Source organism: Sus scrofa, chromosome 16 (genome assembly GCF_054392235.1).
Source record: "Sus scrofa isolate SSC_HxYL_T2T_F1_AM1 chromosome 16, Sscrofa_HxYL_maternal_Yorkshire_Landrace_v2.0, whole genome shotgun sequence".
In the NCBI taxonomy this organism is placed as follows: Eukaryota; Metazoa; Chordata; class Mammalia; order Artiodactyla; family Suidae; genus Sus; species Sus scrofa.
In genome coordinates, this window is record NC_139398.1 from 54,627,875 (window position 1) to 54,640,736 (window position 12,862).

Genomic DNA, 12,862 nt, shown 5'->3' on the forward strand with positions numbered 1-12,862 from the left:
TATTCCTGATCTTAGGTGAAAGTATTCATTCTTTTACCATGAAGTGTGATATTAGATTTTTTTTTCTTTTCTTTTTAGGGCTGCATCTGCAGCATATGGATGTTCTCAGGCTTGAGGTCAAATCAGAATTGCAGCTGCAAGCCTGTGACACAGCCACCACAACACCAGATCCGAAGCTGTATCTGCAAACTGTGATGCAACTTGTGACAAGGTCAGATCCTTAACACACTGAGTAAGGCCAGGGATAGAACCCACATCCTCACAGACACTATGTCAGATTCTTAACCCACTGAGACACAACAGGAACTCCTGTCTGTTTTTTAAATAGATGTCCTTTATCAGGTTGAGAGCATTCTCTTCTATTCCTAGTATGTTGGATGTTTTTAATCATGAAAAAGTGCTAGAATTGTCAAGTGCTTTTTCTTCATCTATTGAGATGATCCTGTGGCTTTAATCCATTATTTTATTAAGAGAAAGTATTACATTTTTTAAAAAATGTTAAACCAACCTTGTATTCCTTAGATAAATCCTCTTGGCCATGTTGTAAAATGCTTTTCTACATTACTGGCTTTGGTTTGCTTGATTTTTGTTTTGGGATTTTGTACTAATATTCATAAGGTGATGTCTGTGTGATTTTGTTATTATTATTCATTTTTATCAGATTTTCATGTGGGAAATCATTGCTCATCACCTTAGTCTTGGAACAAGGCTCTAAAAAGGCCACTTAAACTGAATGGAAACTTTTATACCTAGCAGAGACAGCCGTGCAACTTTTGAGGTCCCCCTCACCCTCAGCTTCTTCCTCCTCCCTCTAGCCGACTAAAAAAGCTTCCTTTTTTTAATATTCTAAACCTTATTTATAGTCTTTTGATCATCTATTTCCATTACTCTGAGTCCAGAGTTTAAGACGTGTTGACAAGTCCACATTTACTCTCGGTGGCCACCAAGCTCCCTGAATAAACACTTTTGATTTTCCTCCGGTCATCAACTCACCTATCAGCTTTAATTTGTCAAGAGTGGAGTCAAGGACACTTTCGTGGTTAATCCCAGTTGCACATGAATGGAGCCTTAGGCGTAAGAAGGTAAGCAAGGAGAACAGTGACGTCAAAAGGGAAAACTAAACTCAGCGGTGCTGCCTCAGGAAGAGTCTAGGCATGGGCACCAGTTGATTCGAGCTGGTAGTGGCCCAGGAGGGTCTGGGGGAGGCCAGGGGAGAAGGAGGCATCAGCAACTTCTGCTGCTTTAGTAAACCGAAGACCAGAGAGCACAACTTTCCCACGGTCACGCCGGGCCTGCAAAGGCGAAGGCGGGGGCTGCGCGGGGTGAGGGCGGGGCGCCGCCCACGCACGACTCGGCGGGAACTGGCAGAGGCTGGGTGCGTAGAGCTAGAGGCGGCGGAGAGCTGAGACCCAGGCCGCCAACTCCCGGCTGCGGGCTCAGCTCGAGCGCTTTCCGCGGGGTTTGGCTCCTGTCGCTTCCCGTCTCGTCTAACCAGCATCGCCACCGCTGGAGCCGCCGCCGCAAGTCCTCGGAGCCGGGCAGCGGGCGGCCGGGCGCGCCGGGATCGGGCGCGGAGAGGGCGGCTCCGGTACGCCGACGCAGGTGAGGGCCGCGGCTCGGAGCCCAGCCGGGGGCGGCTGCCTGCGCGTCTGGTCTCGGCCCCGCTCGGCCGAGGCAGCTCGGCCCAAGCTCGCGCAGGAGAGAATGCGCTGAGGGCTGGGTTGGCCCGGGCGTCTCCCGCCCCGGCCTCAGGTGATGCAGCGGTGGTTTAACTTTCGCACCTGAGGTTCTCTCGGGACGGCGGCTTTGGCCTCGGGGCGCGACCGGAGAGAGGGTGGAATTACACGTGGTGTGGAAAGGTGAGCCGGGCGGCGCCGGGGGCTGATGCGGGAGTGCGGAATTTGGGGGGCGCCGCTGGCCGGTGTTGGCCGCCCCCAGGTGGGAGTTGAGGCGCTGCGTTTGGTTCCATCTCAGAGCTTGTGAAGAGAGTCCTCACACACCCTCTTCTACGGCCCGTTCCCTCCGCCCAGATCCACTTTTCTTTTGTCTGGTCCATTTTGGTATCGCTGTTTGAGCTGCTTTTGTTGTAGCCTAGGGTCCGGAGTGTACAGACTTGCTGTCAGGCAGAGGTCATGGTTAAGCTCTGAAACTCATTGAGGCGGGGGTGGGAGGAGAGGGTCTTTGGGGGCTGGGGGTGGGGGCGGCGTTGTTATTAGTGCCCTAATTAGCGCTAACAGGTATGTATCACCGGGTTCTTTTCGAGATAGTACTCAATATTTCTGAAGCATCTAATAGTTTTAAGTGCACCCGGGAGAGTATTCATTAGTCAACTTCAAAGGAGTGTTGTGTGGGCAGGTTACTAATAAATTACCCATATTATAGACCGGACTGCTAAGGCACCCAGGAGGAAAAGTGACGATATCAAAACTAAACAGCCCTTGTGGGAGCTATGATTAGAACTCGCCTGATGGAGAGTTGTCCTCAGTCCAGTCAGTCACTTAACCTCAAAATGTAGCCCTCAGAGTGCCTATCTATTACTCATATTTTAATTTACTCATTAACTACTAAAAGGTTTCTTAAAAAATAGAGTTGCGCCTTTCATACTCCTAGAGCAGTACCCGTAAAAGTGATACTTAAAAGACTAGAATCACTCCATTTATTGAATAGGATCACAGTAATCATAGTTAAGAATATTTTTTTTTTGGTCTTTCATTTGTAATCTGTAATCTCCTATATAAATATGGTGCCACTGGAACCCCTGTTATACTCAGTGATTAGCATAGCAGCGACCCTAAATGTGTGTTTAATGGATAAATGGAATGGTGGTATGGTATGCCTGAGCAGCAAGGTTACTTTTTTTCATATAGAAGAATAAAAAATTTAGAAGAATAATAATTTTAATAATTTCACTGAAAATGAACTTGTAATTATATGCATATTATTTTGTTGTGCTTTCTCTCTAGAGCTACCATTTACCAGTTTCCCTGGGGTTTGCTTTTTCTTAACCAGTAGATCTTTCATTGCCCCATTTTTCTTTCTTTCTTTCATTCATGTATTTGGTTTTTTAATGTGAAGATATTTTTTCCTTATAAAATTCAAGAAAGAGTCTTTAGAAAACCTGGTTTTTTTTCCTTGGTGAAATAGACTTAACTAGGCTTTTATGAGTGTATCTGAGGATAGACACCAGCTTCTTTAATAAGGAAGTCCCATACATCAAGTAAGTATTCTTCCAGGCAAGTATGCAATGAATTAATAAACATTTTAATAGCTCTCTGTAATATTTTATGATATATCTACCTTACATAATGTCTTTTTAATCAAGCAGAATAAAGCTAAAAAATTCAGTTAAATTTTACTGACCACACAGCACACATTTAAAGGCACAGTATGCCTAGACTTAATTACTGACTCAGAGAATAAACACAGTTCTTTTTTCCTTACACCATCTGCATTCAGCCCTCTGGGGGAAAAAAAAAAGAAAGATAATCTGTCCTTTCTCTGGTAAGGGATTTTTGGAGAATTAATGAAGTAATGTCTGGTTAGTATTTTAACTCCTTGGGAGAAAGCAACTTTGTGACTTCAGAGGAAAATGAAACACTGCCCCTTCCCCACAACATGTTGCCATTTATATTTATAGAGGAATTGTTCCAAGTAGTCACTTCTGGAGGCTAAGTACTTTTCCAAAAGTGCTCCTGCTATTTCACAGTCATGTTGAATCTTTTGAAAAGTTTGGTCAATTTACAAGCAACACAAAAACATAATTTTGCATTCACTTTTATAAACACTTGCTTTTTGTTTATATTTTAATAATCAAAAACTCTGTAACTCGGTTACAAAAACTCTTTATTAAACTTGGCAGAATAATTTCTGTATGATTGTGCAACTCAGCTCTAACTTCAAGATTTTACAGCTATTGAAGATATTTAAATTATTATCATGAAGGCTATAAAAACAATTTCAATGGGGTGTTTTAAAAATAGGTTTAGGAGTTTCTGTCATGGCTCAGTAGTAAAAAACCTGACTAGTAATCAGTGAGGATGGGGGTTCCATCCCTGGCCTCGCTCAGTGGGTGTTGTTGTGAGCTGTGGTGTAAGTCACAGATGCAGCTTAGATCTGGTGTTGCTGTGGCTGTGGCATAGGCCAGCAGTTATAGTTCTGATTCAACCCCTAGCCTGGAAACTTCCTTATGACCATATGCCACAGGTGCAGCTGTAAAAAAGACAAAAAAAAAAAAAAAAAATAGGTTTAAAAAATGACAGCATGATTAGAGCAAATTTGTAACCTTCTCAGAGTGACCACTCTGGAATGGGTACTGCTTACTTGTAGGCCTGTATACATTTATGCATATGTATGTGTACATTTGCATATTATTAAACTAGTAATTTGTATTGTAACCTATCAAAAATATTTCAAGTAAAATATGATAAGTAAATAACATATAATACTGGAACAGCATGAAGTTGGGGCTGAATTTCATATAAAATTTTGAACTTCACATAAATGTAAGTGTAAATTTTTATAATAATCTAGAATCATAAAATTTGGTTCCACATTGTATGTTTTCAATGTAATGCAGCTAGGTCAAAATGGCCTCATCAAAATATGCAATTGCTATTTTCAAAAACATCATTAGCAAATTTTGTGTGGGACAGATTTTCTTGATCATAGAAATTACTGGATACATTCATTTTCTTCATTTCTGGGTTTTAAAATTTTATTACTGTATTATACATAAGAAATCTCATATATTATAAGTGTCAGAAGTCTATTATAACTATACCAGCAGCTAAGGAGATATTAGCCTATTCCCTAAAGTCATCAAGCAGGAATTTTGTGCTAAACATGTGAAATCATTTTCTGAGTGAACAGAAGTAGGGAATTTTCTGTGCAGTCAGTAGCTTGAGAACAGGGCTAATATTGTGGCTGCAAATATACTCCATTCTACTGCATAATAAATACGTAATGAGGAGCATATAAAAAAGGATACTGTCCTTTTGATATTCAAATGGAAAAAAGTCCTATTACTAAGCAGCCAGATCTCTCTTTTTAACTGAGAGTAAATGGTAACTTTGAGAAAAATCACGTATTTTGAGATGTAAATTATTGAAGTGACAAGTAAATTATCAGCTGACAGGCAGAAGCTTTCCTCTAGCATGACCCTTTCTAAGATGAGCAAGTGCAGTGGTAAACATTATCTTCTAGCCATATACAGGGTTTGTCTGTCAGATAATGGTCCATGCCCACCTCATCCTGTCTTGCCACTGCCCCTTACCCTGATCTCTGACTTTACTTCATCTTTGATTGCTACCTCTAGGCAGAAGGAAGTTGGTTCAGAGTGGAAGAAGGCACAGGGATGGGCTGAGGATATCTGTTTCATGTATAACATGAATTTTTTTAATCAATTTGAAAGGTTAATAGTTCATTTTTAAGATCTTGTCAAAATTCCCTGCATTAAATTAGCCCCACTAAGTAGGCAGTCCCCAGTGAAATGGTAACATAAAAAGGCCCACATTAAAATATCTTCTTTTGGCCACTATACAATAATGTATATACAAAGTATATTAACCCCAAAATATAATTGGTACTATAAACTTTAATCACATAATCAGTGAAATATTTTATCACTTTCCTTAATTTAAAAAATATTTGAGGAAATCACACAATGGTGAGTCTTTTAGCTGAGAGAATTGGAGCCATCATATTTTTCGTCTTGCTAAATTTATCTGTAGCAAACAGAAATATTAGAGATTATTCTGCTAATAACAGATGCCTTCCAGTTGTGTAATCTCTCTACCTGATTAGTTCTCTGATGGTCTGATGGTTTGACAGGTGGAAAATCTTAGAAACAAGCAGTAGATCATTATCACAGGTTTTAAAAGCACCTTCAAAATGTCCTTATGTAATTGGTGAGAAAAGCATGAGCCTTATTCTGATTGAAGATCACCTGGCTTATTTAGAAACCTGTTGAAAAAAATTTATTCTAGGGGCCAGAATTGAAGAATAAACACCAATTTATGCATGGAATGAGTAGTATAGATATGTGGGCTCATGCTATAATGAGTACGTGGGGGACTGTCTTCTTAAAGTTTATTTAATAGAGATATAAATTAAATATTCTAAGGTATATTTTCTACCCATATTTTGCTTGAATTTTTGGGTTTATTTCTTTCCAGACCATTGGTCTCCTGCAATATATAAATGGTCATTAATATTTGTACAGCTTTACCTGTCTGACCTAGACCCAGCTAAGGCCGTAGAGTCGTAAGTAAAGCTTGCTCTGCTCTAGTTTGACACTATGGTTTTTGCTTACCTAACAACCATACCCTTTCCCAACTTAGTGTTTTGGCTTGTATTGTTTTCCTTGCTCAAGATGCCAGTTTCTCTCTACTCTACTTGCTAACACCATCTAAATTCTCTCTGTCCTTTAAGACACAGCTGGAATACCAACCTTTTTTTTTTTTTTTTTTTCCTCAGAAAGCCTTCCCTGACTCCCTAGTTCTTATATTTAGTTTACCATATCATTCTATTTGTTAATTACCTTTTGTTTTTAATATATATATTTATTAGTAAAGTATAGTTGACTTATATTGTTCCAATTTCTGCTGTATAGCAAAGTGACCCAGCCTTATATATATACACATTTCTTATGTTATATTCCATCATGGTCTATTCCAAGAGGTTGGATAAAGGCCCCTGTGCTATACCGTAGGACCTCATTGCTTATCTATTCTAAATGTAATAGTTTACATCTACTAACCCTGAACTAAAGAGAAAGACACATACCATATGATATCACTTCTTATATCTAAAATATAGCACAAACAGACCTATTTACAAAACAGAAATAGACTCAGACATGGAGAACAGACCTGTGGTTGCCAAGAGGGAGAGGAGAGGGAGTGGGTGGGATGGACTGGGATTTGGGGGTTAATTACCCTCTGTTTTTGATTATTTCTTTTATTTTGACCTCGAACTTGTTTTCAGCCTAGATATTTTTCCCCTAAAAGGCAAAGATAAATTTTCAGAATGTATTTTCCTAAATCACATGCAGCACCTATAACTCTGGGTACTAGGTGGATATATTCAGCTTGTAAGGTTAGAGCTACAAAAGAAATTTTACTCAGAGACTGGAGTAAAATATCTTCATGCATCATTATTTTATCATCTAGTGTTCTGGTAGAAAATAGATAGTAGGCTCAAATGGGGTAATTGAGAAGAGTGTAATCTTAAAAGTGTGCCCGGGTTAAACCAATAATGGATGGTGACGCATCCCAGGACTAACAGTAGTGGGACCCATTACCATCCTTAGGCCTGAAGGAATGGGAGAATGGGATCATGACTGAAAACAAAAAGGGGTAGCAATGTGGGGAAAGCTACCTAGCTAGATCTCTGGGCCTTTCTGTGATTGGGAGGGATGGGGAAATAAATACCTCAGCTTCACTCTCATTTGTTGGTGGTGCTTCCCATTGACAGATCGAACTGGAAGCCAGAAGGTTGGGGGGCCCTATTGTTGCAGGCCGAAAGTCAGCGTCCTGCAAATTAGAGCAAAGTAGAGAAGATAGAAAGTACATCTGGAGTGGAGGGCAAGGGAGGAACAAGAATACCCATTGCTATAATCATATCACTTGGAGAGTGTTTTGATTACAGTTATGTAAGCCTTTTTGTGCTGTCTTTATTTTTAAAAAGGCATACCTATTTCTTCTAGTCCAATTCAGTTGCTAACATCCAAGAACATGTTTTTATGGTTGATGCATTTCATAAGAACCACTATCCCTTTTTGTGGTCTTAGCTGGTATGGTGGTGTTAACCATGTCTTTTCATTGATTTCATTTTTTTTTTTTTTTTTTTTTTTTTTGCTTGTGCAGTGCACAAGTGGGAGACATAGAGCTGTCTGCATGGCTGTTGGGAAAACTGTCCTCTCACCATTTCTACCACACAGTTTGTCTGAATCATTCAAGGGTTGCTCATATTTCTCATTGGACCATTTTTATAGAGCAGTGGTGTTCAGTTTTGGTATATGTGGTTCTTGTTGCACACATTCTGATTCAAGCAGGTTTAAGATATATCTAGAACATCTGTTCTTTTAAAAAGCTTTCAGATACTTCAGATGCACAAATGTGAGAACCACTAGTCCAGACAATCATTTTGGTCTTAGTTCCTCCCCCTACACTGGTATGTGTATATGTGTATGTATATATGGATATATACATACACACGCATATACATACACACATACACACACATATATATATATCACTCTAGTAATTAAGGCTCAATTGGAAAGCTAATGCTAATTTTTTACTCTTCAAAGCAAAATATCTATATTTTTCTCATTGAGAAGTATGATATACAAAATATGTGGTTCCTTATTATTAAGACAAATAAGTTTAACATTTTAAAATATATATCAAACATTGTAAATATATGGTGTAAAGAATAACATAATGAACACTCATGTTCCCACCATGTAGCCTTATAAAATATTAACATTTTACTATTTTTCTGATTTTTTTAAGAAAAAATACATTTCAGATAAAATTTTAAGTCCCTTAGATCCCTTCCTAGAGGTTACCATTATCCTAAACCTGGTGTCTATCATTCCATTCATGTTTTTATATGTTTGCTACATATGCATGTATCAGTAAACAAAATATAACGTTATAACTATGCTGTTTGTTTCATTCTTTACTGTGTATATATCTTCAGCCTTTATTTATTCTTTGACGTACTTTGGAATTTTTTCTACATATGCTTAGGTTTAGTTTACTAACTTTTACTGCTATACAATATTACAGTAAATCAATGAGCAAAAATTTATTTGTCAAATCTTCTATTGGTGAAACTTGAATTATTTCTAATTTTTTGCTGCTACTGCAAAATGCGGCTAAATTAATTTTCCTATCTGATGTACATACAAACCTAGAAGTAGAATTGCATATCCATAGATACATGTTCTGTTTTACCAGATCTTGCCAAATTGCTTTCCAAAATGGTTTTGCCTAGTTATACTTCCCCATAGTGGTTTATGAGATTCTTACTGTTGCTTCATACCGTTTTTACACTTGGTATTGTCAGACTTAAAAATTTTTCATGATGGGTGTGAAATGTTACCTTGTTTTAATTTTCCAGATTTCTGGTGAAGTTGAGCACTTTTCATAAGATTGACCATTTGGGTTTCCTATTCTGGGAATTGTGCTTTTATATTCTTTATTTTTCCTGTTTGAGATTTATTATTTTAAAAATTTTTACCGTAGAATTCATTGTGGATATTAACCATTTATTTATAAACTTCTTCCTGTCTGTGGGTTTTTTCTTAATTTTGTATTTTCTTACACTGAAGTTTTAAAAGATATCAATAATTTAATTTTTTCAATATTTTGCTGTGTATTGAAACTGTTTTATGACTTAGCATGTAGTCACAACCTTGGTCTTTCTAAGGTTTGCAGCTTTCTACCTTTCATAAATTCCTTCTTGATTAGGCAGAATATAAATAAATAAATGAAGAAATAAACACGCCATACAGTTTATCACTGGAATATGCATAAAATTATTATTATTATTATTTTATTTTTAGGGCTGCACACAGGGCACGTGGAGATTCCCAGGCTAGGGGTCGAATCGAAGCTGCAGCTGCCGGCCTACTCCACAGCCACAGCAGTGCAGGGTCCGAGCGACATCAGTGACCTGCACCACAGCTCACGGAAATGCAGGATCCTTAAACCACTGAGCAAGGCCAGATATCAAACCTGCACCTCATGGGTCCTAGCCGGGTTTGTTAACTGCTGATCCATGACAGGAACTCCCTGGAATAAGCATAAAATTATTAATCCTTAACAATTTGTATAAAAAAGTTTGAGTTCAAAAATAGCGTCTAAATAGCAGTTTACAGTGTAGCTTTTACTCATTTTTCTTTAAGCCCCTATTAAAATGTAGAATAAAATGAAACTTACCACAAAACTAAAAAGCAAAAACTCCTGAAATACCAAAGCTTGGAGGGAAGTAACCTTAATTAAGAAGCAGTTTGGGAGTTCCCGTCGTGGCGCAGTGGTTAACGAATCCGACTAGGAACCATGAGGTTGCGGGTTCAATCCCTGCCCTTGCTCAGTGGGTTAACGATCCGGCGTTGCCGTGAGCTGTGGTGTAGGTTGCAGATGCGGCTCGGATCTCGCGTTGCTGTGGCTCTGGCGTAGGCCGGAGACTACAGCTCCGATTGGACCCCTAGCCTGGGAACCTCCATATGCCGCGGGAGCGGCCCAAGAAATAGCAAAAAGACAAAAAAAAAAAAAAAAAAAAAGAAGCAGTTTGTATTCAGTTGAGGGGAATTTCTCTACATCAGCATCTACATACCCATCCCATCCTTGCCTCTTGATACACACTGCCTGATAAATTCAAGCAGTTTACTTTCTGTTTCCAGCAAATTCCAAGAAGCCACTAGGCAGAATGTAGGGGATTTGTGGTGGGTGCTGCAAGCATCTGGAGATCTGAGACAAAACGCTGGTGATGATGCATAGCAGCAGTTGCAGGTACCCTTGTTTTCACAGGTCATGTCATTTCCTCTCCCAGAGAAATAGACAATAAAGTGTATTGCAAGTTATCCCCTCTGAAGAACAGAGTAGAGAACAGAGAGCCAGATGGTGAAGGCCTGGTAGAGATTGGGAAATGAGACTGAGTGCTGTGTTTATCAGCAAGCTCTGCCACCATAGATCTGGGCAGGTGGTAATATTAACTCTTCCAATCCAAGAGCATGGTGTGTCTTTCCATCTATTTGTGACATCTTTGATTTCTTTCATCAGTGTCAAATAGTTTTCAGAGTACAGGTCTTTTGTCTCTTTAGGTAGGTTTACTCCTAGGTATTTTATTCTTTTGGATACGATGGTAAATGTGATTGTTTCCCTAATTTCTCTTTCTGATCTTTCATTGTTAATATATAGAAATGCCATCGATTTCTGTGTATTCATGTTGTATCCTGTGACTTTGCCAACCTAGAAATTATCATGCTAAGTGAAGTCAGTCAGACAATGAGACATGAACATCAAATGCTGTCACTTAATGTGAAATCTGAAAAAAGGACAGTGTACTTCTTTGCAGAACAGATACTGCCTCACAGACTTTGAAAAACTTACAGTTTCCAAAGGAGAGAGGTTGGGGGGTGGGGGAATGAGAGGGTTGGGGATGGAAATGTTATAAAATTGGGTTGTGATGATCATTGTACAACTATAAATGTAATAAATTCATTTAGTAATGTAAAATAAATAAAGAATATAATACAGTAAAGAAAAAAAAAAAGATTTGGGCAGGTGGGCAGAAAAGTAACCATGAATAAATTCCTCACCTTGTCTGCTTAACACCAAGTCTGGGCAGATCCTCCATGATTGAAATAACAGAGAGATTATTTTTGTGCATGGTGTGAGGGTGTGTTCCAGTTTTATTGATTTACATGCAGCTGTCCAGTTTTCCCAACACCACTTGCTAAAAGGACTGTCTTTTCCCCATTTTATATTCTTGCCTCCTTTGTCAAAGATTAATTGACCATAGGTGTTTGGGTTTATTTCTTGGTTTTCTATTCTGTTCCATTGGTCTGTATGTCTGTTTTGGTACCAGTACCACACTGTCTTGATGACTTTGGCTTTGTAATATTGCCTGAAGCCTGGGAGAGTTATGCCTCCTGCTTGGTTTTTGTTCCTCAGAATTGCTTTGGCAATTCTGCGTCTTTTGTGGTTCCACATAAATTTTTGGGTTGTTTGTTCTTGAACAATGTCATGGCTAATTTGATAGGGATTGCACTGAATCTGTAGATTGCTTTGGGCAGTATGGCCATTTTTACAATATTAATTTTCCAACCCAGGAGCATGGAATATCAATCCATTTCTTTACATCTTCTTTAGTTTCCTTGATTAATGTTTTAGAGTTCTCAGCATATAGGTCTTTCACCTCTTTGTTCGGGTTTATTCCAAGGTATTTGATTTTTTGGGGTGCATTTTTAAAAGGTATTGTATTTTTGTATTCTTTTTCTAAAATTTCATTGGTAGTATCCAGAAATGCGACTGAGTTCTGAATTGTAATCTTATATCCTGCTACTTTGCTGAATTTGTTGATCAGTTCAAATAGTTTTTGGTTTGTGTCCTTAAGGTTTTCTATGTACAGTATCATGTCATCTGCATACAGTGACAGTTTTACCTCTTCTCTTCCTATTTGGATGCCTTTCATTTCTTTTGTTTGTCTGACTGCTGTGGTTAGGACTTCCAATGCTATGTTGAATAACAGTAGTGAGAGTGGGCATCCCTGTCTTGATCCAGATTTTAGTGGGCAGGCTTTCAGCTTTTCTCCATTGAGTATTATATTTGCTGTGGGTTTGTCATAGATGGCTTTAATAATGTTAAGGTATGTTTCGTCTATACCCACTTTGGTAAGAGTTTTTATCATGAATGGATGTTGGACTTTGTCAAATGCTTTTTCTGCGTCTATTGAGATGATGAAAAATGGCTTAAAGACAAATGTAAGACAAGACACCATTAAACTCCTAGAAGAGAACATAGGCAAAAAATTCTCTGATATCAACCTTATGAATATTTTCTCAGGTCATTCTCCCAAAGCAATAGAAATAAAATCAGAAATAAACCAGTGGGACCTAATCAAACTGACAAGTCTTTGCACAGCAAAGGACACCATAAAAAAACACAAAAAGACAACTTACAGAATGGGAGAAAATATTTTCAAACCATGCAGTAGACAAGGGCTTAATCTCTAAAATATACAAGCAACTTACACAACTCAACAGCAAAAAAGCCAACAACCCAATTGAAAAATGGGCAAAGGACCTGAATATACATTTCTCCAAGAAAGATATACAGATGGCCTTCAA

At 38.6% G+C, this 12,862-nt stretch overlaps 1 protein-coding gene across 6 annotated transcripts in view; it reads left to right on the top strand.

The window, feature by feature from the left end:
- The first annotated feature begins 1,374 nt into the window (after positions 1 to 1,374).
- Positions 1,375 to 12,862, top strand: part of RNF180 (ring finger protein 180) — a 265,831-nt gene continuing 254,343 nt past the window's right edge. For 4 of the 6 annotated variants that reach the window (XR_014831443.1, XR_014831441.1, XM_085002406.1 and 1 more), the window contains exon 1: positions 1,375 to 1,602. The gene's annotated coding sequence lies outside the window, so the exon portion shown is untranslated. Of the gene's footprint in view, positions 1,860 to 12,862 lie in introns of all 6 variants that reach the window. The other 2 variants (XM_013984810.3, XR_014831442.1) reach the window with 2 other exon arrangements.